We start from the raw sequence: 18373 nt of genomic DNA on the forward strand, positions 1-18373 counted from the left end.
TTCCCAATTTGTTCTCACCTGCCCAAGCCAAGTTTTGAAGCTTGGTTTATAGCTTGAAGTATGATCATGAATATATTTTAGTCATAGGACCCTGGGTATTACTGCTGATCTCAGTCAGTTCAGCCCGTGGCCTTATATTATCTGCAATGTAATCTGATGCCACAACACCTACTGACTTTCTCCCAGTGTTTTGCAGGTTTGGAATCTTAAGGGAAACATAGTGACTCAGGCCTGTACACAGACTCATAGCACAAGGCCCCTGACTTTAGAAACAATTTGTATTGTAGAAAAATCTCGGGACTTCTAGTTTCTGGGATGGCAAAACTTAATTTTCAATTCATAGAGGTGTGTAATGAAGACGCACCCTGGGAGCTGTCTGCTCACTAACCTGTGGAACTGTGCACTGTTTGCACACACTAAGAGATGGAGGTTTTCAGCAGTTTTCAGGACCAAGACTTCACCAAGCTACTTAGGCCTTAGACCTGGTGTATTGACTACCCACTCTCCCAGTTTGCTCTATGTCAGGCTTTTTGCAAGGGGATGGGTTCTCCTTAACAACTGTAAGCAGGATTTGAAGGAATGCTTCCATGGCAACTAGCTGGAGGTGGGGGCCGAGACCCTGGGCATGTGTATGTAAATAATGTTTGATCCTGCTTTGCTCAGATTTGTTAGATATTCAGCAGCTGGAGTGGTATTCTGCTCATTGTAATCCATTTGTGAGCTAACCCCAGATATGTATGTATTAAGTACAGGGATAGCTGAAATATGGTTACCAATGTTTGTAATTGTTGTGGGAATACAGAAAAGCAGGACTGTACTTAATCTGTTCCAGTCAAAAGGCTCGTAATTATCAGAGAAAGCCTAGCTAAACAGGGGCTCAACTTTAAGAGTTCTTTGAGAGTAAGAAGGATGAAGGCAGCTTATTCTGGTTGGGTGACTATATACCAGAGGTCAGCAACCCCCAGCATGGGTGCCAAGAGTGGCACACAAACTGATTTTCATTGGCATGCAAGGTGGGAGCTTATCCCTGCCTCTTCTCTTCCATGCAGCTGGGCGCTTGCTCAAAGCCTGTGGATTAACAAAAGACCAGCTAATGCTACCACCCACTACCTAAACGGTAAAACTCTACATCTTAATTTATTAATGAAGCTGTTGTATGTAGGACTATTAGTGACTTTTAAAAGTATCACCAGTACTTGGACCATACAGACAGGTCAAAAGATCAAATTTCAGAACTCCGCCTCAGAAGGGTTGCTGACCTCTTCTATACACCTCCTCCAGGGACGCTGGCTGGACTGGTTTGACCCGTCTCCTGCCCCACTTTCAAATATAGAGCTAAACAGGCTTAACTGAGAGACTCTTACTTATGTTAACTGTGGTAGAGCTATGTTTCTTCTACCCTGCCAGCCATGAGTTAATATCATTGGAAGCTGAAATCACTTGAGACTGATGTGTAGCAGTCACAGCTGAGAGGCAGGTGGCAGTAGATGGTGACTGCCAGCCAGTAGGTGGCAGCACAGAGGTGCAATGAGTGGCTAGCAGCACAACAGGAGAGGCGTGTGATAAGCAGCCAGGACCACAACAGCGATGAGCAGCCAGTGAAGTAAGATGCCTTTGTACCTCTCCATATCCTGGGTCAGTGGCAAACTCTGCAGATGTGCCTCTGAACTCCGTATCTGCACTGACCAAGGACAACAACTGTGAGTGTGGTGCACGGAAGGGTTGGACATGTGAAGAGGATATTTAGGTTGCTGAACTTAAGAACTTGAGGGTAAAAGAACACTGCTCAACCTCCTTTTTCTAATGGTTTATTATCTTTAGGAACCCCATTTGTGGTGTTTTCCCAAATTAATGCCAAGTTATTCCCCTCCTTTTATTAAAAGGTACTTTCTAAACTCAGACTCTGCTTGTGAGAAGGGAAGTATTAACTCTTAGAGGCACCGGGGTGGTGTGTGAATTTCCCAGGTTATTGGGTGGGGTCTTGAGCTGGTCCTGTCTTGGGTGGATGGAGAGGAGCCCTGGATATGGAACCTGGCCCTGGTGGCTGCTGGCTCCATCTGGCAGAAGGGTTACACAATGCTTTGAGAGGGCTCCCCAATTCCATCCCACCAAAAAAAAAAGCATCTCAGCAAACCACAGATAAAGCCATCCATACAGCAAAAGCTTTGTAGAACACATAGAAGGCAGATTTGTTGGCTTTCAGGGCATATAGCAAAACTTAATAGATGAAGAGGCAGAGAGCATGTTCAAAATCTCTATCACCATCAGCCATCTTTCACTTGAATGGGGTAGAGGAAAAAGGGACAGGAGTGTTTCAGGTGTTCAACACTGTTGTGGTAAAGATGGTAAGAAGAGGACATTAGTCTGAATCCAAGCCACTTAAAGATTTATGTCATCAGATTCAATTCCATAAAACACTAATCAAACAATTTGGAAACCAGAAAAAATGCCAGAGAACAGGTGCTGCATGACTTCTGCAAGAAGTAGCACTTAAGAAGGAATGCTAAACTCAGAACTATTGTTTTACAACTATGGAACATTAAATTAGTGAGCCTTGCTAATTATTATGCATTAAGAGGATTCATTAATTTGCATTCTCTATTTTTTACCTAATTGAAGACAGGACTGAATAAATACCAAACAAATTGCAGGCGGCTACTGCCAGAACAACAATTTGACAACTCAAGAAACTGGATTATGCTGAATTGACAAACTATAGAAATGTAGGGCTAGAAGGGAACTCAAGGGGTCACCCTGACCATGCCCTCAATCCTTGCCCCTCATACAGGCAGGGACAAGTGTACTCTGATATCCATGACAAGTGGTTCTTTAACCTGTTTTTCAAATCCTCCAGGGATGGGGTTCCCACAACTTCTCTTGAAAGCCTAACCCTGTGCTAAATTTGTTAGAATTTTTTTTCTAACCTTATCTAAATCTCCCTTGCTGTAGATTAAACTCTCTTGTCCAACCTTCATCTGAGATGAAGAACAACTGATTGTGTTCTTCTTTGTAACAGTTTTACCATATTTGAAGACTGTTATAAGGTTCCTTCATTTTTCTTTTCTCAAATTTAAACATGCCCAATTTTTAAAGCTTGCCTCATAGGTCATGTTTCATAAACCTGCTATCATTTTTTAGCTCTCCTCTGGACTCTCTCCAATTTCTCGCACTTTCTTAAAAAAGAGTGGTGTCCAGAACTTCATACACAGTACATTTGATTTTGCCTTCCTAAGTGTAGTACTTTGCACTTGGATGTATGGAATTTCATCTCGCTGATTTCAGACCAGTTCTCCAATTTTTCAAGGCCACTTTGAATTCTAGTCCTACCCTCTAAAGGGCATGAAACTAATCCCCAGTTTGATGTCATCCAAAAATTTGAGAACCATACTCCCCTCTCAATATAGCAATAATAAATGTTAGGGATGGCAGGGCCTTTGAGCCCCCAGGCTAGACCCCTGAACTGAGGGAGAAACAAGTAAACCTGGATCATCCCCCCACTCCCCCAACAGGTGTGTCTAACCTCTTCCTAAAGTCCTCCAGTGGCAGGTATTCCATAACCACCCTTGGAAGGTGTGTAGGACAATCAAGGAATAACACCGCACTCAAAATAAACACAATGTATCGTGTGTACAATCCTTTTCTACAAAAATAGGCATTCATCATGTAATATCAACTGTATAACCTTTGCATCAAATGTGCTTCTCAACTACTCTGCTGAACTCCCTGAAATCGATGGTGTTGCTTGGGACCACTGATGATAGGGCTACAGCATATTTCTGATTCTCTGACAGCCAATGATTTCCTGCGCTGTGCCTCCTGCCCTCGTTTGTTCCAGGGGCAAAGTGTAGCAGGAGGGGTGGGGCTCCAGCTGGGCAGAAGAGAGAGTCCCACACAGGCTCTGCTTTGCCACCACCAGGAGCAGCAGCAATCAGGTGTCATCAGCCCTGCAGCAGTACGGGAAACACTCTGCAGCACTGCTGTCCCAGCCCACTCACTCCCATGGAAATGGGGCTGCAGAGGCTCCCTGTGCTGCTACAGAATTAGGGTTGCCAACCCCTCCCACTTTCACAGGGAGTCTCCCGGAATCGCTCCTTATCTCTTTGAGGCTACTGCAGTCATTCTGGGAGACGGAGCACTGGCAGTCTGGCAGCACAGCAAAGCTAAGGTAGATTCCAACCTGCCTTGGTTCCCTGCCACTCCTGGAAGTGGATGACATCATCTTGGGGGTCACCACACACTGCAAGGAACTGCAGCCAATGAGAATTGTGGGGGCAGTGCCTGTGAGAAGTAGCCCAAGCAGAGACTCTTTACACTCCCCTCGCCTAGAAGTTGCTTCCAAAGGGCTATGCTGGTCACTGTTGGCTGCTGCCAAGGTAAGCACCAACTCACTTACCCTCTGCCACATCTGACCACTCTGCCCTAGCCCAGAACCCACACTCCATCCTACACACAAAGTCCCTTCTAGACCCGGCCCCCAAGCTCCTTCCCAGAGCCCACACCCTCCCCCCCACAGCCCAACCCCTGCCCCAGCCCGGTGCCCACACTCAAAATCTCTCTTAGAGCCAAACCCATCATCCCTTCTGCACCCAACCTCCCACGCCCCGGCCCACACCTGCCAGTGGGGAGGGAGGGCAAAGGGGGCAGTTGCTCCCAGGCCCTTTGAATTGCTCTGGCAGCGCTGCTCCAGCTGCATGCAACTGGGAGTGGCGGGGGAGCAGCACCACAGTCCCAGAGGTTCTGAGAGCCAAATGCCCTAGGCCCTGCCCCTTCTGCCATTGGCTTCTCCCCTTCACACGTGCAGAGCCTGGCCCCTCTTCCACCTTACCGCGGGCCTATGGCAGCTCTCAGCAGTGCTGCCTAAACCTCCTGCCCAGCCTTAAAGTGAAAGGGTCAGGAGAGAGTAAGTGCGTAACAAAGGGATGGGGGTTGGAGTGAGCAAGGCCGGGGCTTCCAAGAAGGAAGAGGACATGGTGTGGTCTTAGGGATGGTGTGGGGTGTGGCAAGGGTCTTTGGGTTCATGCAGTTAGACATTTGGCAACCCTATGCAGGTGCCTTTCAGCAGCAAGATGGCCTCCCCAGCAGATTAGGGTGGGATGTGGGGTGTGTGTGTGGGACGGGGGGGCTGTCTATTCGCTGAACTGCTGCATTAGCTGAATCCCTCCATGTCCCATGCCATGTGCCCCACAGCTAACAGAGGGTCAGAACATCAGGAGCATTCTGTATATTGCCATTGGCATACAGATCACACCAGCTGTCCATCTGTTCAGTATCCAATCTCAAGCACTGACCGGTCCAACATGTTTCTGGGGAAAACACAAGAAACCTTGGAGGAAGCAGTTATGGCATGAATTGCCTACAGCTGATTTTTTTCCCTAACCCCTTCCCTTGAAAAGTTGGTTTAAGCTTTGACCCATGAGGGGACATAATCCTCCCAAAACTCTTAAAAATGTTTATTGCAGCATTTGATCAGTTAGTTCTGGAATCATCCTGTTGTATCTCCATTATCAGCATAGTCAGCCAAGCCTTTTGGGATCTGTTCTTGCTTGTATGCTAGTTGTGGCAACAAATTCACAGATTAAATTGTCTAGTAAAGGGAGTATTTTTCATGTATCAGTTTGAAATGTGCTGCCTTTCAATTTCATTGACTCTCCCATTATTTTTGTATTACTAGTAAGGGTGAGTAACTGTGCCTGAACTACCTTGTCTCTACTGTTCATTGTTTTATATATTTTTATCTTTCACTTCTCATTCATTTCACCTATAAAGCAAAGAGTCATTAGACTTTCAATCTCTGAACCTCTAGAATTTTTCCCTTTCCTCTGTTTTTTTTCTTCTTGCCCATCTCTATATTGTCTCTATTTCTGCTAATCCTTTTTTTGAAATGGGGTACCCTAAATTGAGCACAATATTCCAGGGAAGGACATCATATTGATTTACACAAAATGGCATTATAACATTTTCAGTTTTATTCTCCATGCCATTTCTAACATATTGTTTACTTTTTTATTGTTGCTGCACACTGGGAAGATGTCTTAACTGTGTTCGCCAGAAAGATGCCCAACCCTTTGTCCTGAGTGTGTTACAGGTAAGGTGAATGAGTTATTCAAATTGCATTTAAGAAACAGATAATCTTGAGGGCTCTGTTTAAATACAGTGTGTCATACAGATAAATGTTCTATACACGGACAATCACATATTCCAACTCCAATTTTGTGAGAATTAATCCAAAAACTGAATACGTTCCTTCATTATATATCTCAAACATCTTATGGTAGGATTGTGTAAGAAATCCCATCTGAGCGATGTAAAAGCACATTAGTAGTTAATAAAGAGATTACAGTCCTTGCTATGGGACCAACTAATGGGTAATTACTTTAATGGATAAGACAAACTTTAAGGAGAAAAAGCCAGGGACGATCATGTTTCATATTCCTTCCAAAGTCGAACTGATGATGGAAACAGTCATTCTGTTCTTTCCTGTTCTCTTAGAACAGATTGAAATCTACAGGTAACAGAACGTAGCTTGGAAATTAAAAGGACTATGACGTTATAAACTGAAAGTGAGTGTCAAATACTTCTCCAGCATCAATCTACACACAGACGGAGAGAAGATTAAATCTGCAGGAGACCTGGAGTATATTAATTAAGTGTCTGACATTTCAGAACATGTCTGGGGTGAATATAGCCAATCTAGTCTTCATGGATTGATTTTTGTTACCCTGTCTTGCAATCTACTGGCCAGTATCCTAGATAAAAATCTTTACATCTACATTACATAGAGAAAATAGGAAATATACATCACAGAGGTCTGTCCATTTCTTAGATTTAGCCAAAATGCTAAATTTCTGCACTGTGAACCATGGGAAAAAAACTTCATCTCTCCAGAGTTACTGAATTTATTCTGCATCAAATGGGCGAACCACTGTGAAAAATCTTTACATAAACTTGACAGGATTTCATCAAAGCCAGGTGTTTTGGCAAAAGAAAATTTGTCATCTGTTCTCTGAGTTTCCTACAACATAAATGTCTCTTTTGATATAAGAGAGAAGGGTCAGCAGAGATAGGGACTGCTGTTTCACTTAGTGGGAATGGAAACCAGAGGTGTTCTGGGCATTGTAACACTCTTTTTACAACTGTAGAAAATGATATGATATACACATATGATAAATATACTCTCAGAAGAATTTTCAGAGGCAATACGAGGTGGATACAGGGGTAAAGCCTTCCCTTCCCCTCGTTTCCATCCCTGCACCTCTCCCCAACATGTTCTGCCAGGAGTGGGATAGAATTGCTTCTGCACCAAAGTGCCTGACTAGGAGGCAGTGGCAGCCTGCTCCCTGCCCAGGTTCAGATGCAGAGGTGGAGGGAGGGCTCCGGCTTGCATGACCTATGTCCCCAGCAGGCAGCTGAGGGAGACATAGGATAAGACAACAGTAAAACTGAGCAAGTTGATGAATCTCCCAGATCACCCGTTCCTCAATATCCTCAGAGAACTTACCTGCCAGAAACAAAATGGCCTTTCATTTATTTGAAATTATTTATAACATTTTCTGAATCACATACAGCTTGTGTACACTCGCCGCCTCCTTCGAAGGGGGCTTGTAAACAAGCTTGAGCAGTGAATAGCAATGAGCTGCTGCGCTGCACAACTTCGATGTGCCCTTACTCCCAAAACATTTCGCAAATGCAGCACAGCACTTCATTGCTATTCACCCCTCAGGCTTGTTTACATGTCCCCTTTGAAGGAGGGGGCTAATGTAGACAAGCCCATAGAGGTTACAAGTTTCATTTATTGTATCTGTACTGCAGCTTATTTTCTTTACATTCACATACAACTCTTCCTTATACTGTATGGCCACGGTTACACTACAGCAATGTCGACAGAAGTCACTGCCCGAGGAGATTTCTGGACAAAACTTCTGTTGACAGAGCGTGACCACACATAAAAGCCAATCGGAAGAGAGTTCTGCTCTGGCAACAAAGTGACCAGACTGCCCAGCCACTGTCTTGACAAAACAAGCACCTGGAAGCACAGCAGGTTCTGGATGCCCTGTCTGTCAAGAGAAGCCCCCTCTTCCCCTCCAGAGTGTTCACACAGCTGTCTACAGAATCTGTTGACAACAGCATTATGCCTCATGGCTGAGAGGCAGAACGCTGCCAGCGAAAGTGCTGAGTTTTTTCGACAAACTGTCCACAAAATGCATTTTGTGTGTGAAAATTTCACTAGTTTTGGTGACAAAACTGGGATTTCATCAGCAAAATTCACTGGTGTAACCGTAGCCTATGAGGTGCCGATATGTTGCCACAACATCATTAGCTTCTCTGGCAAATAAAGCCCTAGGTGACACTTTGTAATTTTGGCCTCTATCTTACAACATGCTCTGTGGGTGAACCCCGTAGAGCACCACCTACTTCATTGAGTCTGAGCAGACTAGGGTGACCAGAAGTTCTGATATTAGGGGCTTTGTCTTAAGTACTCAACTACACCTATTTCATCTCCCACCACAAAATGTCCTCATTTTTCATTCTTCCAATCTCGGCGCTCTAGGACAGCCACAAAAAGGGGGTGAGGCTATGTAGTTTGCAAGGTCACACCAAAATCAACCATTTCTGAATCACCATAGTAGCAATTTAATACATTCATGGCAAGTGCTGTAAGTAAGCATTAACTCTGCCAGTCTTCCACTGAAGGCATTTAACACTCCACCTCCTAAGAAAATGTTTTGAAGGGAGCAAGAAGTCTGTGGCACCTTACAAACTAACAGATATTTTGGAGCATAAGCTTTCGTGGGCAAAGACCTGCTTTGTCAGATGCATCAGAACTTCCAGGCATCTGATGAAGCAGGACTTTGCTCACGAAAGCTTATGCTCCAAAATATCTGTTAGTCTATAAGGTGCCACAGGACTTTTTGTTGTTTTTGACAATACAGGCTAACTTGGCTACTCCTCTGATATTCGGAAGGGAGGTTTCCCAACAGGACCTATGGCCCCGATCTTGCAATGATGTGGATGTGAGAGGATCCCTGCACTCACGCAATGTTAGTGTAGTCTGCAGCGTTCTGTGTTAGCAAACCCCTTTGCTTGTGGGAAACTCACTGAAGAACTGGAGCCCCAGAGGGCAAATCCCAGAAGAATCAAACTCTGTGTTTTGCAATTCACTGCAGAGTCATAACTACACTGGTTAAGAAAATGACAGCACTGCTTTCAAACAGTGGCCATTAAAACAACCATTAATTTGCCCATTATTTAAGAGCATTCCCATCCATGCAGAAAGGCCCTGCTCTCTGCTCATGCAGTTCTTGTTCTAGGGCTGAGGCTGAGGAAAATAAGAATGACACAGAAACCAAAACAAAGGGCGACAAGCTCAATGAAGTAAAACCTAAGATACACAAAATGGCATTAAGATTGCTACCAATGCATACAATAATGGCAATTCATGGAACACTGCTGTGAGACAGACACCCAGGTGAGTCAGCAGCCATCCAAAGCTCTCAGCACTATGGATGGTGGGGAAACTCTGGAGCCACCAGCCGCCAATCTGGGACATCCAACCTGCCACAAGGGGCCAAGCCCTACCCTGCTCTCAGGCATCTCGGGCATATGGGGGACCTTGAAGCTCCCAGCCACTATGGATGCCAGGGAGACCCCACAGCTGTCAGCCACAATGGCAGCACATGGTAGAGCTCCTCTCACAGCTCACTCATTTTGTGACAGGTATTTTAGTAGAAGTCGGGGCAGCTCTTTAGCTTCCATGGATCTTTGTTTAATGTCCATAACTTGTCAATGGTTTTGACTAAAAGTAACCATGTCAAACAGCTTAGACTTACTGATGACCCACACAATAATGCTGGCTTTACACTTCATTTTACCAGTATATACACTACAGCAAAAATAGGGATCAAGGAGCCTAAATTTAAGTGGCCCAAAGGTTCTCAAGACAAGACACTCCCCTGAAAATGCACTCTCAGCTCCTGAGAGCCTTTCTGACTCTCCCCACTCTACCAGACAGGTGCTATGTTAAAAGGTCAATGTTTGTGAGGTTCCTTTCATATTTCACTGCTAACAGGAACAAAAAGCATATTTCTCCCCAGCTGAGCAGTTTATAGGTTTAACGTACAACTTGTAGAATCACTGATTCACCATCCGTGCCTTTCCTCACTAGCTCCTCTGATGAAACTGAAGTCTTTCTGCCACCCTCCCAGGTTTTAAGTCCCTGGAAACAGGAAAAAATGGGCATAAATAAAAAATGAGGCTTTATCCCAAAAGGGGATCTGATGCTCCCATTCTAAAAAGTCCATTCATTCTGGGTGCCTGAATTTGAAATACCTACATTTCTCGTAGTGGACACTCTGAGTGAGTGGACACTTGAAAATAGCTGCCTTCCAAAAGAATTAGCAACACCACTAGTGCTGGAAGAGTGCTACTAATGTCTACACACAGGGGCGCTCATTTCAGCTTTCTATAGAGGCATGAATTATGATTTCCAACCACAAGACTAACACAGGCCCCATTGATTCATGGAGCTGGCCTAAAGGCTGGAAAGATGGACCCAAAGAGGTTTAAGGGAGCCCCATAAAAAGCAAGGACTGTGGTCCACCATAGGGGACCGCGATGCACATAAAAGAATTGGCCCCGTTGAGGGCAAGGGCATGCTATCTAGTTCACGGGGCACTCTGAGTTTCTTTGTACTTAATCCACAGAAAATATGGGTCTGTTGCAGCCCTGCTGGCAGTGCCTGCCCCTTCAGCGCAGGCTGTAGAGGCTCGGGTCAGCACTGTCAAATTCAAGCGATCAATCTATCTTTTGAGTTTTGAACTCCCCCTGCCCATGCCATGTGTGTGTGCACGAGAGAGAATTAATTGTTTCTCACTCTCTCAGATATATTGACTTCAACCCCTGCAGCAAGAGCCCTCACCCCATACCTGACCACTCTCACATCCAGCAATTAATTCTGCCTCCACTCAGGCCCTATGCCCAATCCATACAGCCACCCAACCTCACATTTCCTTCTCTGGGGGGCTCTTCACTCCCACTTCCGGGCTGGGAGGGACAGCTGCAGGGGTTCTTCACCATCCGCAGGCTGTGAGGAAGTAGGGATAAAGGTACTGACCCTTTTGCTCCAGGAGTGAAGGGTGATGCCTCCCTGAGCTTCTGGGCTTAGCTCCTCCCTTCCTGCAACAGCAGCTTCTAGTGCCTGAAGAGACAAAGAGCGAGCAAGAGTGGGCTGTCTCCATAGCAGCTCAGAATAGTTGCTCTGCCCCAGGGGGGGCAGGCAGGTGGGTCAAGCAACCTATCAGCAGGCACAGATTTGCAAATCTGGAGTTTGTCTTGTTCATTGCATGGCTGGCTCTGGTCCTAGAAGAGTTCGTGACTCTTGACTTACTTCAGTCACCAGTGTGTCATCCACAACCAGAGATCTGCTTCCTGGTCCTGCCCTTTCCCACAATTTATTCTACCAGCAATGCTGCTGTTTTCAGAAGGATGGCAGCCAGTGCAGGGAAAAACTTAGCTCCTGCATATTGCCTTCAAGCCAAAGAGGTAGCAGCAGACCTTTCTTTGTCTCTTCCCTCCCATGGCACCTTCTCTGTTTATTAGCTTGTCATAACAAGACCAGAAGGCCACAACTTGGGATGACGGGACTCACTCCCCTGCCACTTACAAGTTGTAAGTCTGGAGGGATAAGGTGAAGGGGCAGTTATACAGGCATCAGCAAATGCACCCAGAACATAACTGATCCAAGCGTCCCAGTCACAACCAGAGATGGCTGAAGTTTTTTATCTAAACCTTTTACTGAGAGAAAAAATGAAAAATTTGGGTCGACCAGGACACTTAGGCTCTGGCTACACTGCAGCCCTATTTTGAAATATGATATCTCAAAACAGCTATTTCAAAATAACCCAGCTATACACAGAGGGTGCATCTACACTAGCTGGCTACTTCAAAGTAGCTGGCACAAGGTCAAAATAACACCCGTCACGTCTACACGTGTCGTGTGCTATTTTGATGGTGAAATCAGTGTTTGGCAGCGAGACATCGAAATCTCTATTCCCATATGAAGATGGGAATAGCACCCTACTTCGGAGTTCAGCAGTGAAGTAGGGTGTGTGTAGATGATCCTCCTCCCACTACTTCGAAATAGCAGGGTCCTATATGGCAGCAATCAGCTGAGGGGTTGAGACAGTCAGGTACGTACCTCACAGGGCACACACCCACAGGCCACGGGGTGGGGGCACCAGATACGCCCGGGTGCCTCACACCCCCCCAGTGGACCCCCAACCCACAACTGCCCAGCCACAGCATGGTCCCAGGATGGCGGCACAGCCATCAGCACCCGTCAGCACCCACACCCATGGACAGCACTGTGCCCTAACCCCAGGGGCGGGGGGACCATGCAATGGGGACACCCAGCAGGGACATCACACCCACTGACGGGGGACGGAGACCCAGCACCCAAGGAGGGGTGGGGGGAATGGGCCACGGGCCAGGGCACAGTACTAACAGCCTTCCCCCCCCTCTCTGCAGCTGCATCATCTGACATCCCTGGCAGCTAGGCACCCTCCGTTGTCGTGACAGCCCACTGGAGGTCAGCCACTGCCAGCACCCGGAGACACGCCCAAGGCCAGCGGGATGGTCCCGCCACTGCCGGACCCCAGGGATGGCCCCTGTGGACCCCCAGCTCCTGGCAGCTCTCTGGCGGCAGACAGAGGTGGCGGAGGAGAGACTATGCTTTGACAGGGAGGAGTCCACCTGGTGGTGGATGGCATGGGAGGCTTTCATGGGGGTGTTCCAGGACATAGCCGGGTAGATCCAGGAGGCTGTCACCTGGCTCCCGCCCCACACTGCCCCCCATGCAGCTTTCCCCGCCACTCTACCCAATACTCCCCTGCTGCGCCGCCTGCCGCCCCACCTGCCACCCCACCCACCTCGCCGCCTTCTACCCCACCTGCCGTGCCTCCTGCCAGCCCCCCAGAGCCCACTTGTGCTGAAGACTGGCCAGTGGAGGCATTCTGGCCATATTTGCCAGTCCTCCCAGCCGCCAGCCGGCCGCGCCAGGGACCGCAGACACGGGGGTGGGGGTCGCTAGCAGTACCTGCCGGGGGTCGCGCCCCTCTACCCCCATGCCAGACTGACTGGCTGACAGCCGAGCCATCCACCGGGCCCCCATTGCACTAGTTGTCCCCCTTGTACATAGTTGTCCCCCTTTGTATATTGGTTGCGGTTTCTGTTGTGCACAAAACAAAGTTAGCAGTTTAAAAAAAATGGTTTTATTTTCCAAAAAACTGGAGATGTGTGCTTGTTGGGGGATTGGTGTGCAGGTGTTGGGGGTGGAGTGTGGGAAGTGTGGGCTGTGTGTGGGGGCATCCTCTAGGGAAGGCCAGGGAGGTGCTCAGGGGGTCTCCCTGATTGAAGTGGGTCCACAGGTCCTCGTGGACCTGTACCCCCCTCATGGTGGACCTGGCAGCTGGGTGCAGTGGCTGGCTGGGGGAAGCCCATACCGGCATCAACCACCCACCCCTGGATGAAGGCCTTCCCCTTGCTCTCGACAATGTTGTGGAGTGTGCAGCATGTGCCCACAACCTGGGGGATGTTTCGGAGGCTGAGGTCCAGGCGGGCAAGGAGGCACTGCCAGCGGCCCTTCAGATGGCTGAAGATCCTCTCCACTACCTGGCGGGCATGGTTCAGGCAGGCGTTGAACCGCTCCTGGCTGACATGGAGGTGGCCGGTGTATGGGCGCATGAGCCAGGGCTGGAGGGGGTAGGCCGAATCAGCCACAAGGCAGAGGGGCATGGTGGTGTCCACCAGAAGGATCTCAGACCCAAGTTCCTAAAAACATGGGCATTGTGTATGCAGCCGGGCCAGCCCACGTACACATCCTGGAAGCAGTCCCAACTGTCCACCATGGCCTGTAGGACCACAGAGTGGTAGCCCCTGTGATTGATGTATCTTCCTCCACTGTGGTCCGCGGTGCAGATGGGGATGTGGGTCCCATCCAGGGCCCTGAAGCAGTTTGGGAACCCCATGGCGGCGAATCCAGCGACGGCTGCATCCAGGTCCCTGAGTCGGACGACCCTCTGGAGCAACGTGGCATTGAGCGCACAGACCAGCTGTGGGGAGGGAACACAGGTGCCCATGAAGGCGTGCAGGGTGCCCCAGGACCCTCTCCCCCAGGCCTCCCTCCTGGGCACTTCCCTGGGTACCCCCCCTGCCCAGCCCCTCCCTCCCCCACACCCCTCCCTTCCCAGCCCCACACATAGCGCCCCCCCCACCCCCAGTGGGTGTGTGCCCAGGCCTCCTTACCTCCATGATGATGGCCCTAACCATGGACTTTCCCATTCCAAACTGGTGTCCCACGGAGTGGTAGCTGTCTGGAGTGGCCAGCTTCCAGATGGCTATTGTGACCCTCCTCTTGACGGGGAGGGCGTGCTGCATCCGGGTGTCCTGGTGCCTCAGTGTGGGGTTGAGCCACTGGCAGAGCTCCAGCAAGGTCTGCTGGCACATGCGGAAGTTCTGCAGTCACTGGTGGTCATCCTACTCCTGCATAACCAGCTGCTCCCACCACTCGGAGCTGCTGGGGTAGCTCCACAGGCAGGGGAGCACCCGGTGGGGGAGGAAGAGGGGAGCCCTGTGGTCAGGGGAATCCCCGTCTGCCCCGGGGGGGGGTCCTCTGACAGGAATCACCGGGCGGCCTCCCAAGCAGCACCAAGCAGGGCGCGTCCCCTCTGGATGACTACCTGGAGGGCCTCCTGCTGCTGCTGCTGCTGCTGCTGCTGCTGCTGCTGCTGCTGCTGCTGCTTGGGGTCCATAGCTACTGTGACTTGGTCCGCGAGAGTGTGGAGAGTACTCTGCGGACCTTGTGCTGTGCAAGCCTGGTGTGTCTGGGAGAGGCCCTTTAAAGGAGCAGCTTGCTGCTGACCCAGAAGGGCTAGTCCAGCCTGTGACCCTGTCCGCGGGCTTCCTGGGCCGTATTTCAACTGGGAGCACTTGTGTGTGGACACGTTACGTTTCCTTCCGGGGCAGCTCCTTTCGATGTTCCCTGTCGCTACTTCGATGTTGAACATCGACGGCACCAGCCAAGGAGGACGTGTAGACGATACACGTCAAAGTAGCCTATTTCGATGTTCTTACTTCGAAATAGGATTCTTCAACGTAGTGTGCTAGTGTAGATGTAACCAAAGGGTGCTCTACACTAGCAAGTACATTCGAAAGCAAGGTCAGAAGATGGCCTTCTTTAGAAATAACCCATGGAGCAACTACACGCACTCCACGATCTTTCAGCAGTGAAGTCAAAAGAATGGGGCCATTCCATCGAAGTTGGTCCTATGGTCCCACGGTGGAAAGAGCTCCCACTTTTGAAAGATTATTTCGAAAGAGAACACTCGTAGGTGCTCCACGGCCTGCCATTTCGAAACAGGGAGTCCTCCATGGAGGTGATCAGCTGGCAGGCGGCAGCGCCACTCACAGCACAAGCAGAGCTCTGTGGCCCCAGCATCTGGCCACGTTTAAGGAAGCAGGCTCCCACAATGCCTCAGGCAGGAAGCTGAGATACTGCAGGCAGCAGGGAGCCCATGCTGCTGCAGAGCCTGCTCTCAGCTGCGAGGCCCCAGCCAGCCCGCCCTGCTGTCTGGCACCATGGCCAGCACCCTGGACCCTGACTGCACCAGGACCACCCCAAAGACACTGGGGAGTCCTCCCAGGAGGGGAGTCAGGCTCTGAAGCACCGGGCCCTCTCATGGACTCAGGCCGAGCTGTGGGACCTCCTCACCCTCCGGGCAGATGAGGAGGTCCTGCACCAGACAGGGGTCCAGCACCACAATGCCGTGGCATTTGAGTGCCTGGCCAAGGGCCTCCCTGGCCAGGGTCACCCCACCCGCAACCTGGACCAGGTGAGGTCCAAGGTCAAGGAGCTCCGGGAGAGCTACTGCAGGGCTCAGGACACGGCTGGGCAGTCAAGGGCAGCACCCACTAGCTGTCCCTACTTCAGGGAACGGAACCATCTCCTTGGGCCCATGGAGGCTGGGTCCCCAGCCGTGGTCCTCGATACAGCAGACCCTGAAACAGAGCTGGCACCTGAGATGGAGACTGAGGGGCAAGACCTCCCAGGATCGGCAACCAGCAACGCAGAGGCTCCAGGACATCAGTGATGACAAGGGCTCGAACGAGGGGGGCCCTTGTCATTGACGACCCATCTGGCCTATCCACCTGGGCCCCTCTCTGACCATGCCTCACCTGAGTTCCTGGAGGGACCCAGAGGTTTGCGCCATGCATGCAGGTCACCATGGCACTTGGTCCCACCTGGGGCGGCTGCAGCCCACCCACATGGCTGTCAGCCCAGGGGCACATGCAGGCCAGATGGCCCTGCTTCCCCAGCCTCAGAAGGCTGCTGCATGGCACTCAGCACCATGCAGCTGGGACAGCACCACAGGCTGCCCAGCTGCAGAGGAACTTCGGGGGACAGTAGGAAGCTCATGATTGTGGCACCCAGATGTGTAAGCCTGGGATGCAGTCCCTGCAGGGCCCCCCAGGACAGGGAGGTGAGGGGAGGGGCTTGCAGGGCCCATCGCTTGGGACTAATGGCCTGTTCCTCTCCATCCTTTTGTCTCCACAGCTCCAGCAGCCAGTGGCCAGCCCAGCCCTGTCACAGTCCTGGGGAGCCCAACAACTGAAGGCGAGGGGGAGCATCTCAGACCCTGACCAGGGACAGTGTGGCGCTGCCGCCAGGCCATATTCCGGCGCCACCGGGATGGGGAGCATCAGGCAGGGAATGCAGAGCACATGGTAGCCCTGCAGGACCTGATGGATGCGCTGTAGGAGTGCCTTGCTATGGAGCAGCAGGTCTGGGACTAGGTGGTGGCCAACCTGGATGTCCTGACCCAAGCCACAGTCGGCCACCTGGCCCTGGCCGCCACCCCATCACAAGCCACTCCTGCACCTGCCCCAACACGTCCATCCCCCATGCCCCTGTCACCCGCCCTCCCCTCTTCTGCCCCACTTCCAACTTCTCCCCCCGCCCCGATCCCCGCTCCCACTCCACCCCCAGCAGCAGCCCTCCCGACAAGCCCAATCTCATGTTTCTGGTCACATGGCACCTCCCCTGCCAGCCAGCCTCCTGCAGTTGGCCCACATATTGCTGGCCAGGGCTGGCCAGATGGAGGCCTCACCCCCTGCCCCATGCTTTCCCTGTGCTGACTGGGGGACCATGCCCCAGCCACACCCCTACCCCCCCGTGCCACTGGTCCCGAGCAAGCCCCGATGAGGCCCCCGGACATGGCGGGAAAGGAGCAGGCACAGGCGACAGGGATCCTGGCCATCGACCCACTTCAATGGGTAAAGCTCCCCCCCTCGACTGCAGCCCCCCAGGGCATGCAGGGTGCCTGCTTAGGGCCACTATGCCTTTGTACATAGTTCCTCCCAGTTCCCCATTCGCTGTTCCCCCTCCCACTTGTACATAGGTTCTCCCAGCCCCAGTTAGTTGTTCTCCCCCACCTGTACATAGTTTCCTGAATCATGCAGAGGCAGATAGTTATGTTCAAGCAAACAGTTTATTGTTTGGTTTTAACATGTGTCCCTGTGCATGTGTGGTGTGTGTGTGTGTGTGTGCAAGATGTGGGGGTCACTGTGGCCCCTACTCAAAGTCCTGGCACAGGTCTTCCTGTACCCACAGCCCATCCTGCTGGGCCTGGCCGCACGGGAAGGCAGGGAGCTGTTTGCAATCACACCCTGCCTCAGCAGCCCACCCCTGTATGAAGGGCTCATGCTTGGCCTCCACCAAGTTGTGCAGGGTGCAGCAGGCCCCAACCACTGTTGGGACACTGTGGAGGCCCACCTCCAGCCTAGTATGGAGGCATTTAAAGCGCCCTTTCAGGCAGCCGAATGCCCACTTAACTGGATTGTAGGCTCCGTTTAGCTGCTCATTAAAAATGTCCTGGCTAGGCTGCGTGTACCTTGTGTATGGCTTCATCAGCCAGGCCTGAAGCAGGGGGTAGGCTGCATCCACCACGATGCAGGGTGGCATTATGGTGTCCCTGACAGGGAGCTCCCTCCAGGGGATGATGGTCCTCTCAGCCATGCAGCATCCCAGCCCAGAGTTCCAGAACACCCTGGCATCGTGGGCACAGCTGGATCAGTCCACACAGATGTCCTGGAAGTGACTATTGGCATTAACAAGTGCCTGCAGAACCACAGAGTGGTAGCCCTTGTGGTTTACGTAGGCTCTGCTGCTGTGCTCCAGGGCCTGGATGGTGATGTGTGTGACATCCAGGGCCTCAAAGCAGTTCAGGAAGCCCAACTCCTCAAAGCCCCAGATGGCATTGTCCAGGTTCCCAGCACGGATCAGTTGCCTCAAAAGCATCTTGTTGATGGCCTAGATGACCTG

This window comes from Carettochelys insculpta, chromosome 1 (genome assembly GCF_033958435.1).
Source record: "Carettochelys insculpta isolate YL-2023 chromosome 1, ASM3395843v1, whole genome shotgun sequence".
In the NCBI taxonomy this organism is placed as follows: domain Eukaryota; kingdom Metazoa; phylum Chordata; order Testudines; family Carettochelyidae; genus Carettochelys; species Carettochelys insculpta.